Raw genomic sequence first — 11,936 nt, 5'->3', positions numbered from 1 at the left:
ATGCGTCTTCATCGCCAGTCATTTAGCTGAAACTGTCGAGTTTAATAAATAATAAATTATGGGGTTTTACAAGCCAAAAGCACTTTCTGATTACGAGTCACGCCGTATTGGAGGACACCAGAAATTTCGACCACCTGGGGTTCTCTAACGTGCACCTATATCTAAGTACACGGGCGTTTCCGCGTTTAGCCCCGATCGAAATGCGGCCGCTGTGGCCGGGATTCGATCCCGCGACCTCATGGTTAGCAGCCCAACACCATAGCCACTAAGCAACCCCGACGGGTTAGTTTATTTTTCAACCCGCAGCGAAGTAAAGAAAATCAGGCAGACTCAACTCCAGTTCTCATCTACGTAAAGCGAAGCATTCTTGTTGTGAATGCCAAGAACCATGCGTGTGCGTAATATATGAAGTGGGGTTTTAAAAACTATTAAAGAGTGGCATGTTACACGAATAAATTTTGTTTCCAGTCACTTACAGACAGAGTGGATATTCTTTACACATATTTACATGGAGTACGCCATGCATATTCTTTGCTTAACTTTTCAGTGGTTTCCACAGTGTGATGTTGCACTCGGGGTTTGTTTGTTTACCCTCTGTCACTGACCTATACCCTCTATTGAGGATTGGCCAAGATGCACATGGCTCGTGACGGTGGGTCGATTTCTTCTAGTGCAAGCCGCGAATCGAAACGCGCCAATCGTCTCAACGGGCTGGCATGCCCGCGAGAAAGAGTGTTCAGTGCCGCTTGTCGACGCATGCGCGACGTAGGGGGAGTGCTGGCTGAAATGATAATGCTTTTGTTTGTAAACTTCGTGTGCAAAACGCACGTGGATGTCAGGAATGCCCGCGTAAATGCAATGAGTGTGAGGTAACACCTGGTTAAAGGTCTTACGCACACGCGCGATGCCCTAAGGCACATGACTGAACCGCGAGAGTGGTTCCAAGAGCGTGACTGTTTTGCATCTGTGATGGACTCTTTGAAGGTCTCTTAAATTGGTACTGTCTAGCCAAATGATGTATTAATATTGTTCAGCGGCAAGTGACCTACTTTGTACATGTGCATGTATTGCTAAGAACGTAATTAGAAAACGTTCGGCAGCACGTTACACTCCTGTAACGGATGAAAATGAAAGCCCGTTGCACACTTGGTAAGGCATTAAGTTATATGATCAGAGGGGTCTGAGTTATTGAAAGTCTATAACGAGCTTCACTTTAAAGTAAAGGTATTACGCTGTAGGTTGACCTCCACAATGACACATGCGAGCACCTTATGCGCTATCTAAAGGTTCTTTCGTTCTGTCTTTCTTTCCGTCTTTCTCTATCGCTTTCTTTCTTTCTTTTTTCTTCCTTTCTTTCTTTCTTTCTTTCATCCCTTGTTTCTCTGTTGTGTCTTCCTTTGTGTTTCTGTTCTTTTCCTTCTTTCTTTCTTTCTTTTTTCTTGAGTTTTTTTCATTCATATTCAGCCATTGCATCTTTGGCTGCTTACGCAGGTATAAGCCATCCCTGAAGAAGAAGAAGTTCATGCAAAGGTCCGGCGAGTTATTCGGCGATTGTGCGAATATCCCCGCCTAGGTGTCGGCCACGAAACCCTTGAGCTCTGGCGGCTTCCATTCCTGATAATAGCTTTTGTCTCACTAGATTAGACGCTGCTTTTTTCGTGTACGAACCACTGCAACAAACTTTCTCCTCACATTTCCTCACTTTCCTCCTCACTTTTCTTTCTTTCTTCTTTTTTTTTTTTTTTTGGTGGCAAGGTGCATTTCCTCTGACGGTGTCGCGCGCGAGCTGTAGCGTTTGTCTCGCTTTCGCTTTAACAAAAAGAAGGCATCGATGCGTAATGGTTTCAATATCAGACTTGTGTTCCTGTGTTCGAATCCTACCGGCAGACCACTGTAGTAATAACTCTTCAATTATTTATGACGCCGTACCTAGGCTCGCGAGACGACAATGCCACCGACTGTAGGGTGTGCGTGCCGTACAAACGAAAGACGGAATTGTGAGATCCACTGTGTACATATATTCAGGCACACCCAAGTGTGATATCGAGGAGTTCATTACCACGCACTTTGCATGGGTTTGTCGCGATAACACTACATCTGTGATCTTCATCGTGGACTTCAATGTGGACATTTAGAACCAGGCAAGAAATGGTTCCCTCACTTTGTGCTGGAAGAGTGTGGTTTGAAGCGCCGCACCAATACAAGTCCCTCAACTGTTCAACAACGATCATGCGTGGATTTAACTTTGCCCAAGATTATATATGTGGCCGTAAGCGAACCGACCAGTATTCATCACAATAATTACAAATCTATCGTTAGCACAATTGCCAACTGGTGAAAAAAAAGAATAGGCATGTACCTTTGTTTAACCCTGTTTGATGTGCTACAGCTTCGCTTGTCATTCACCTTCACAGCGTGGAATGGTTCCTCAAATTTTTGAAAAAGCAGGGCGCAAACAAAGGAGTCGCTCGCTTGTTTCGGCCTCGTCGCATGCTGAGCTGGCCGGAGATGGAGCCAGCCCTTTGCTGTACCTCCGCGACGCCGTCCAGGAGCAGCCGATCCGTCGCCGCAGCAGAGGAGACCATTCAAGGCTTGTGACGTCGTGGTCAGGAATGGGATGTGGAGGTCGACTGCTGCTGACTTGCCGATCCGGGTGACGCGCCGTAAGGCGCCGCTGCAACGTGCTATTCGCACATATAGTCGAAGTCTGTTAAAGCGGTGCGGACGGGTGCAGTGGCATGGTGTGCTATCTTCGCCAGGGCGCCAGCCTCCTCGTTGCCCTGGACGCCAACGTGAGAAGGGAGCCACAGCAGCGACAGCTACAAGCGTTGCCATGTTACTGTTTAGTGATATAGGCTCAAAAAGATGGCAAGAGCGATGATTTTCTTGAAATGAGTACACCACCGTTTTGGAAGGAGAACCAGCGCAGAAAAAAAAAAAAGACGGGAAATAATGTGCGTGTTTATACTTTTCGGAAAAGAAACACTGTTCACAATATTATCCTACTATATTACATATGTTGTCTCCAACAAGAAAGCAGTCATGATTATGTAAAAAGAAACATGCTTAATCTTGAACTTATTAGGAGTGCAACTTAAGCTTTACAATTGTCGCATGCGCTAACGAAAACGTTGGGCGAAATAGAGAATATTGGTTAGAGCAAGCGAGGGGGTTCCTTGTTATGGCTTCCAAGCAGCGTTGCACTTATAATTCAGCTGTGAAACATCACTGGTGTTACTATCCATGTGCTGTCGCCCTGGTGGAATTGTACCCTGATTGCGGTATCGTCTCTTGTTGAAAAAATTGGAGGCTTATCAAGGTTAAGCCCAGTGGATGCGAAGCAACCTTAGCGTATCCTTAGCGTTTGGAGGCATCTTGACCGCATACACGCCCGGCGCAAAGACGCTGGCGCGGTTGCGGGCACAGAGACTGACGCGACGGCGGGCGCGCGCCGCTTCATCCCTGGCGTGACGTCACATATCACGTGATGCAGCGATGGTGGCGCCGCCTCCGCGACGGCGCGAACCGAAGCGTGGAGGCCTCCGCCGGGCGACGTCCGACGGCGCGATATGAGGCCCCATCTGCAGCCTGTGTGACGTCATCACGTGACGTCACATCATGTGATCTCACTTCAGGGTCAATGGTGGCCACCGCCGGGAGGCGACCGACGGCGCGATATGAGGCCCCATCTGCAGCCGGTGTGACGTCATCACGTGACATCATGTCACGTGACCTACTTGAAGGTCACTTGAAGGTCAATGGTGGCCACCGCAGGGAGGCGACCGACGGCGCTTTATGAGGCCCCATCTGCAGCCTGTGTGACGTCATCACGTGACGTCATGTCACGTGACCCCACTTCAGGGTCAATGGTGGCCACCGCCGGGCGTCGCGCGAAGGCCCGAAACCTACGTTAATATGCTTCGCATAATATACTTTTTCTCGACACAAGAACTTCACGTCACTGTTGTAAATAGAAATGCTTGACACGTTGAATAGTATTTCATTGAGTGCGCATGGGTTCTGAAGCCCTAGAAAACAAGATGACATTATCAGTGTGACCCGCGCTTAAAATTGCGACATTCTATGTTTGCAAGAAACACATTTTTTTTCACCATTATACATGTATTGCATTCAAACGCACGTTCAGCCTGGATTGCTTTTACAAGCGAAGCTTGTCTATGACTAGCCTGAACGTCCGTGTCTGTTCGCAAAAATCGAGTGGCTCATACCCCCGTTAGCAAGCAAAAATGTCCCTAAAGCAGAGGCTACAAGTCGTGGACGTTTCCAAACCAGAACGACAGTGGCTGATTACGTTCATGTTTAAACGTTTCTCGCTTCGATGCTGCACCTACGTGAACGTGCCTACTACTATACGATGTACGTGTGTAGATTTGACATTTTCAAACGACATGCGTAACATCGAGATGACCGAACCTCTCTGGCAGTATACCTCAGCTATCCCGAAGCTGCTATGCTCACTTGGAAAAAACTGGCCGGGAATGTTTCGGATGTTCGATAAACATGTGTTTCACTGACAACTTGTCTTCATTGATGTCACCAGTATCCGCACAAGGCATATCTCGTTAATCACAAGGGCACGTGGCAAAAGGAACCGTTAGGCATTCAAAGAGGCAAGCCTCCATTCACGGAGTGGAAGGGAAGCTTTCTTCACGGAGTGGAAGGGCCGATAATTTTTTCTCATTGGTGACATACCGCTCTAGTGTAGTCGGTATCATTGTTTTGAATAGAGCTCTCTTTCGAGATCATCATGCTTTCTTATGATGGGACTGGGCGCATACTGGCATTCGAATGTGTACTACCTTCATTTAGGCTGCGTATCTTGTACACCTACGGGCCAGCGCGGGTCCCCATGTCTAATTATGTTTTTGTCACTTGCACGCGTTTTTGCTAGACGATCGTGACGTGGTGCTCGATGGGGATTTCTTTTTCCACTTTATCGGAATGCACGGGAGTCGTGTCGTCTCGTCCGGCACTTTTCGTTGCTGGATACATAGCGAGTTTTTCATAGGCCTTCGTTTGTCTCGATGTGGCGACACCACGCGTCGCCAAGCAGAAATTTAGAAGAAGAAATGTAGCCGAGTATGTCGCCCAATCTGATGTGATAACTTTACCTTCATGTCTTATTTATATGTCCGATCACAGACCAGTTATACTTGAAGCTTGCTACCCTGATTCTTTATCAGCAAAACCTTGGCGCCTCGACATCCGCGTTCTAAATGACGCACCCTCGCGCTCCTGTTTGTCAAGAGTCTTGTGCGCCTCTCTTTCTATATCTCACCCAGAGTCACGGAACGCGCACAAGGTGCAGTGGCGTCTGCATTGTTCAGTTGAAGGACGTGCGCTCAGACGACGTATGTCAGAATAACTGGTGGACACTGCCGCGAAGCTCCGTATTGCCCTTCGGGTCAATCCACTGACTCCGCTGATATGGTCCTGGAAGCTTGAGTTACGGAGGCGTTTCCAACGCCTCATCGCAATGTCGTCTTGGTAACCTGCTGCTTGGACATAGTATCGCCAAGTCGATCGTAGCAGAATACATCCCCAGATATGTCAGCTCACGCGCGTCATTCTTTTTTTCACTTTTTCATTGCACCTCGGAGCACTGTAGACTTTCTGTACAAATTAAATTTGTGCGGCCTTTCTGCATATATTTTCCGGTTGTGCAAATAAACACGAGCCGGTTCAAACAAACCTTAACCATGATTTTTTTCCCTGTTGAAGGGGAATGAATATTTGAAGGGAAAAAAATTCGGTTCGACACTTTACACTCGTGTGGGACGATACCGAGCCATGTGATTATAGGTCGCGCACGCGAGAATGAACCACTTTAGCCGGCTCACACTCAAGCGCTTTCACTCACACGGAACCTCACGACGACGCCAGTAATGCACCCGGAGTTTCCATTGTTGGATATGGACCCTTTTCCTGGAATCACTCAAGTTCCCCGAACACATCCAATCGCTGTGGAATTCCAATTATGGTGCGCCGGGGTGCGTCTACCACGTTTCCGGGTCTGCCAGACAGTTTGGCGACCCCCACCTTATGCGCCGTACGTCGAGCTATTGTCACCACTCCTGCATGACTGCATGCAGCCGAGAATCTCAGGCCGATCTCGCTTACGTCGTGCCTGGGAAAACTGTATGAGAGAATAGTCACCAGAAGGATCCAGCAGCACCTGGAGAACGGGAGGTGGTACCCTGACAGCATGTATGGCTTCAGGGCCAACCTATCGACGCAGGACGTCCTCCTGCAACTCAAAGAGGAGGTACTCGACACAATGCCCAAGGCGGGTGAAAACGTTGTGATGGCGCTCGACATCAAAGGCGCCTTCGACAACGTCAGCCACGCGGCCATAATGGAGGGCCTCAACAACACCAACTGCGGAAGGAAAGTACACGACTACGTCAAGGACTTCCTAACCGACAGAACGGCAACGGTAGGGCTGGGGGAGTTGAGAAGCGACACCTTCTCCACACCGTGTAAAGGCACACCCCAAGGCTCCGTGATATCGCCCGTGCTATTTAATGTGGCGATGATCGGCCTGGCAAAACGACTCGGCGAGATTCAGGGCATCCAACACGCGATGTACGCGGACGACGTCACGGTTTGGGTCACGCAAGGTTCACTGGGAGAAAAACAAGAGAAGCTACAAGAGGCTGCGCGCTGTGTCGAAAAGTACACCAAAGAGAGGGGACTGGTATGCTCCACAGAAAAATCCGAACTACTGAGAGTAGGTAGACACCCCACCCAAGCAACACTGGAAGTAACGCTTGACGGTCAAAACATCCCAGAAAAGAATATGATCAAAATCCTGGGCATGTGGCTACAGGGCAGCAGAAAATGCAGCCACACCATCAGCCTGCTGAGCAAAGTGACGGAGCAGGTGGGCCGGATGATCAACAGGGTCTCCCAAAAAAGATACGGCATGAAAGAGGAAGACACACTCAAACTCGTCGGCAGCCTGGTCGTCAGCCGAGTCATCTACTCGCTACCGTACCACGCGATGACCAAAGGAGAGAGGGAACAGGCGGACACAATACACGTCAAACGAAAAACTGCTCCAACTGGGCATCAGCAACACTTTCAGCGAACTGGCGGAAGCCCTGCTTGAAACGCAAAAAGCCAGACTCAATAGCACCCCTGCAGGGAGAGCGCTCCTGACTAGGCTGGGACGGGACACGAACGGACACGTAGATAGATACACAGACGTGCCCGACTGCTTAAGAAAAACAATAAGCGTTAGGCCAGTACCTAAGAACATGGACCCCAACCTCCACAAGAGCAGAAGGCAGGCGCGAGCCGAATACGTGGAAAAGACACAAGCGCTACTAGAGAACACGGTGTACACGGATGCTGCCACGTACCCGCGAGAAGGGAAGCGCATGGCCACGGCGGTGGTGGTGGATGGCGACGGAAGTCTGATCACATGTGCGACGGCAAAGGCAGCCGACACAGCAGAGGCCGAAGAAATTGCCGTGGCGCTGGCGGCAGTATAGAAGGATATAGGACAGGCAGGCCTCTAAACATCTTAACAGACTCGAAGGAAGCGTGCAGAAATTACACGAGGGGCAGGATTAGCAAAGCCGCCCTCAGGATTCTTGGCGGAGCCAACTTCGCCGAGAGGAACATTACAGACAAGTTAATTTGGATTCCGGCCCACGCAGGCATAGAGGGTAACGAAAGGGCAGACAGCCTAGCTCAAGAGACCACGTTCCGAGCAGAGCAATCGCGCGCCCCGGAGTATCACCCACACGCTTGTGAAGGAGGATACACAGAAATCTTAAACTTATACAGAGGGACGAGAGCAAAATATCCCCCACCGCACAAAGCTCTAACGCAGGAGAAAGCAATGAGTTGGCGCAGATTGCAGACAAACTCCTTCCCAAATTTATACATACTAAACAAAATGTACCCAACACAATACAGAGACAGCTGCCCATGGTGCGGGGCCACACCCACACTATATCATGTCACATGGGAATGTAAACACAATAAATCATTCCACCAACACAATAACCCGAGTGTGGAGCGATGGGAGAGTCGGCTTACCAGCTGCGAGCTCACGGCCCAAAGGGCCTTAGTGCAGCACGCTAGTGAGGTAGCTAGGCTCAATGGAGCCCTGGAATAGGGGCCCACCCTTGCCGGAAGAGGCTCCAAGTCGCCGGCGCCCAAGACGACCGAGACCTCGAGACGCTAAATCCTTGAAGGAACCAAATAAAGTTTCTCTCTCTCTCTCTCTCTCTCTCTCTCTCTCTCTCTCTCTCTCTCCCGAAAGTGAAACGGGAGGCTGACACGGTCCCAGGTAGTTGATCTTGGTCCCGAGCAAAGCTGTTTTTCACTTCTGGAAGGTCATTCGAGAACAACCCGTCTCCTCCGGCTGAGCGCTTGCAGGCAAGGAGGCAACGCCGGTGGTGAGTCATCCATCGGACAGTGGAGCCCTTGGAGCGACCCCATTGGCCGAATGTGACAGCACTTGCACGGGCGCCTACCACTGGAGGAAAATGACGACACCTGAGCTGACTCGACGATTGGCCGAAAATGATGTGACCCCGAGTCACCGAAGGGGTTAAAAGGGAGAGACGAGGAGAAGACACATTCATTCATTCATTCGTTCTACTTGCCACGGATCCCAGCATCCGATTTGCTTCCAGCCGTCGATGACTTTATGGCTCTTCATTACTTTGAGTTATTAGTGTAAATAATGTAAATAAACCTTCAGTTCTCAAAATCCTCCTCAACGTCGGCCAACTCCCGCACTCAACGGCAAGATCCAATACCATATAATTGCTATCGCAATAATACAGAGATATGTTTTGGTTCCGTGCCCCTTTGTCGTGGAATAATGCGTTGGCGAAGTCTATGACATGACAGAAGCCTCTATTGTGTGGATAACGCTGAGTGCAGCCAAAGAGGCACACTATCAGTCGTATCTTTCAACGTGTGAAGTGGATGAAGACGTCAAGTATGATTTACCCGAAAGCATAGCCTTCTTAAAACGAAAAGGCAAATCAAGGCAATGAAACGCAAGCACAATACGCGTGACATTACGCATGTGGCATCGGGGAACTTGTGACAAAGCCTTGTTGCCAAGGCTTTCTGTACGTAGTACATTTTCGAAACGATCCGAGCAACGATCAAGACGCTACGAATGAAATCCATTTACGTCAGAGTAAAGTTCCGAGATGATTAGTCCTCCCCTCCCCCGCCCTCCCAACAACCCCTTGAAATAAGAGGTTAGCACTTAGACGTGTCGTACGCTCCTCCATTTATTTGTTGCCAAGCCTTAGTTTATACGACTAAGCATGGGCACGACATAAGTAGTCTGCCGGCATCCCTAGTGTGGCGAAATCCCTTTTGTACAGATCGGTTAATTAATACATCACTGCTTAGTTTCTTGCTATGCCTTCCTTTTCTTTCTTCGTTTTTTACAAAACCTATTAGTCATGCTATCCAGAATGCTATATATATTTTTTGCCTTAAATTTATGTGTAAGTGTGCCCCGCTTTTGGTTGCTAACTGTTAAATAGCTGAAATGTTTCACTTTTCATATCATCGTTCATCATTCACTTGGCAATTTAACATTTTGAAGAAGATGGGCAAGCACTGTACTTGCTGCCAAGCTTTGCAATATGTGTTAATGAAATTATTAGTTAATACATCCACTCACCCTGAGATGCGGGAAGACCATACTGCTAAGTACGCATACACTAGCCTATTGTGTTGAGGTCTTTTAAACCGTATTATCGTACCTACTCTCATATTCTTGGAACGTGCCCTTCAAAGTAAATACAGGTACAAAAAGAAAGAGTACGGCTACGCCAAGTTTAACGAGTGGTTCTGCTTCTTTTCGACACATATGTTGCCTGTTTATTTGCGTACGCGTCTTCTCATTTGGTTGTTTAGCACAGTTTATTTTTGTTTACAGACTTGTATTCCTCGCACGACGGCAAAATTCGTCCAGTTCAGTCCTATATCTCCATAACGCGTCGTTGTTTGCAAGCAAGCAAAACACAAGATAAATTATAACACAATACAACGATTAACGTATTTCTAGTAGAGGTGGTCGATATGACAATTTCCGCAACTTTTTGTTTTTTCTTCCGAGTTTAACAGAAATGTGTCAATGTGCGAAAGTATGCACAGTTCGGTGTTTCCAGTTTTTTGTTTCTTCTTGCTTTTCGAGATGCATATGTACACTTCTTGCCGACATATCTATAGCAGTGCTTAATGCACTATTTCTTTTGTATTGCTTGTGTCCATTGTTTCTTTTATAATTTCTACGCCAGCTGCTTTAGAGCCACCAGTCCTAATACCAACCAATGTTATAACCATAGGAGATCCCCCTGACAGTTTTCACCTTGGGACCTGCTTGTAGAACACCTATATACAAAGAATAAGGCGGGCTTTCGTGTGCCTTCGTCTTAGTATTGGGACCCTTACTATTTTGTGACGCGACATGTTGCTAATTAGCAACAATAGGGACAAGTATGCAGTTGACAAAGTGATACTTCGACCTATCGAAAGGTCAGCCAGCCTGTTTGTGACGCTCTACCTTGGTTAACGGGAGTCCTAGAGATTTCCGAAAAAAAATCTGATAGAGTTAAATCTGGCTATAGAGTCTATGGAAGCTACAAGCACCTGGGTTCAGCCAATATGGGAATGATTGTTAGCACATAGATTTGCCTAAACTTCGTTTTTCTGGCTTTAAAAGATTTTATGACATTGCAAATCTTTCATTCTTGACAAAGTACCGCCTTATGAATGCAACAATTCGCGTTAGTCTTGCATGTCTGCGTATTCTTATGACCTTTTCTGCTCAGAAACATAAGATTGCGGAGCCATTTAGGCCGATATGGTATCAAGTGCAGTAAATTAAAGGCTCTAAAAAGTTTGAACCCCAAAGTACGCTAAGCAGGCAAGTCCTTGTAATAATCATCAAACATCATGCAGGCTGAATGGTTGCAGTGCCAGAATTCCGTCTAGAAATTTTTCTATGATACTTTATGGCAGCAATGTCTCATTATACCATCTTTCATGCATACCGTATGGACCAATATGTGTTACCCTCGTAGAGCCGTTCAGAGCAAACACACTTAATCCTGCAGCCCCCATGTTAACCCCCAGGCCAACCATTACAGGGTTAACCTCGTACTGGCCAATGTATCACATGCGCTACGTTGAGTCGCCAACGACACCCAGTGGCCAGCTGCACGGTGCACCCCACGCTGAGATACCACTGTGTTGACAGCAGACGACAAAGACACGGAGAGTGAGCACTGGCATGCGATAAGAACAGGCTGGGAATCCGCCTCTTTCATGTTCCTGTGCTGCCCTCTGACGCACGCCGCTGGAAACGTTTTGGAAGGGTGTCGGAGATTTCGCCTGTTGATTTGTGTACCTGCGCCCATGTTGAGTGTGCGTCGGTTGTGCGGTTCGTAAATCGCGATTAATTATTAATGGTTTTTCCGGGGCAGCATGTCGTTCACCCATCGAGTATAGTGGTTGAACATGCGCAAGTGCGCTGTTGTGGCAACAGCGCGGCCGATAAAGGTACGCTAAGTTCCGTCTGCCGACACGGCTGCCTTAAGTTCGTTGTAGCTGATGTCTGCGATTGCACATCGCTTTTTGTATTCCTTTTACACATTCACTGAACATTTCGCATATTCAAGAAGCCTTCGAGCGCAGCCTTACGCGTGGGATTTGCCAAAGCGGTGCATTTGTTTACCTCTACAACTTCATATCGCTGTAAGCTTCAGTTATTGTAGAAACAGCGCATCGCTGGTGTGAAATAATCACAAAACGTAGTAAAACATACAGACGAGTCAGTATGAGCGTCCGAGTCCCTTAAACAACTGCAACTCTGATCCAGACACATATATATTACGGGCTGTTACTGCTGATTCTCGCTTTTGTTT

The sequence above is a fragment of the Dermacentor variabilis genome, chromosome 3, assembly GCF_050947875.1.
Source record: "Dermacentor variabilis isolate Ectoservices chromosome 3, ASM5094787v1, whole genome shotgun sequence".
Lineage (NCBI taxonomy): Eukaryota > Metazoa > Arthropoda > Arachnida > Ixodida > Ixodidae > Dermacentor > Dermacentor variabilis.
Note: the sequence above shows the minus strand (reverse complement) of the source record.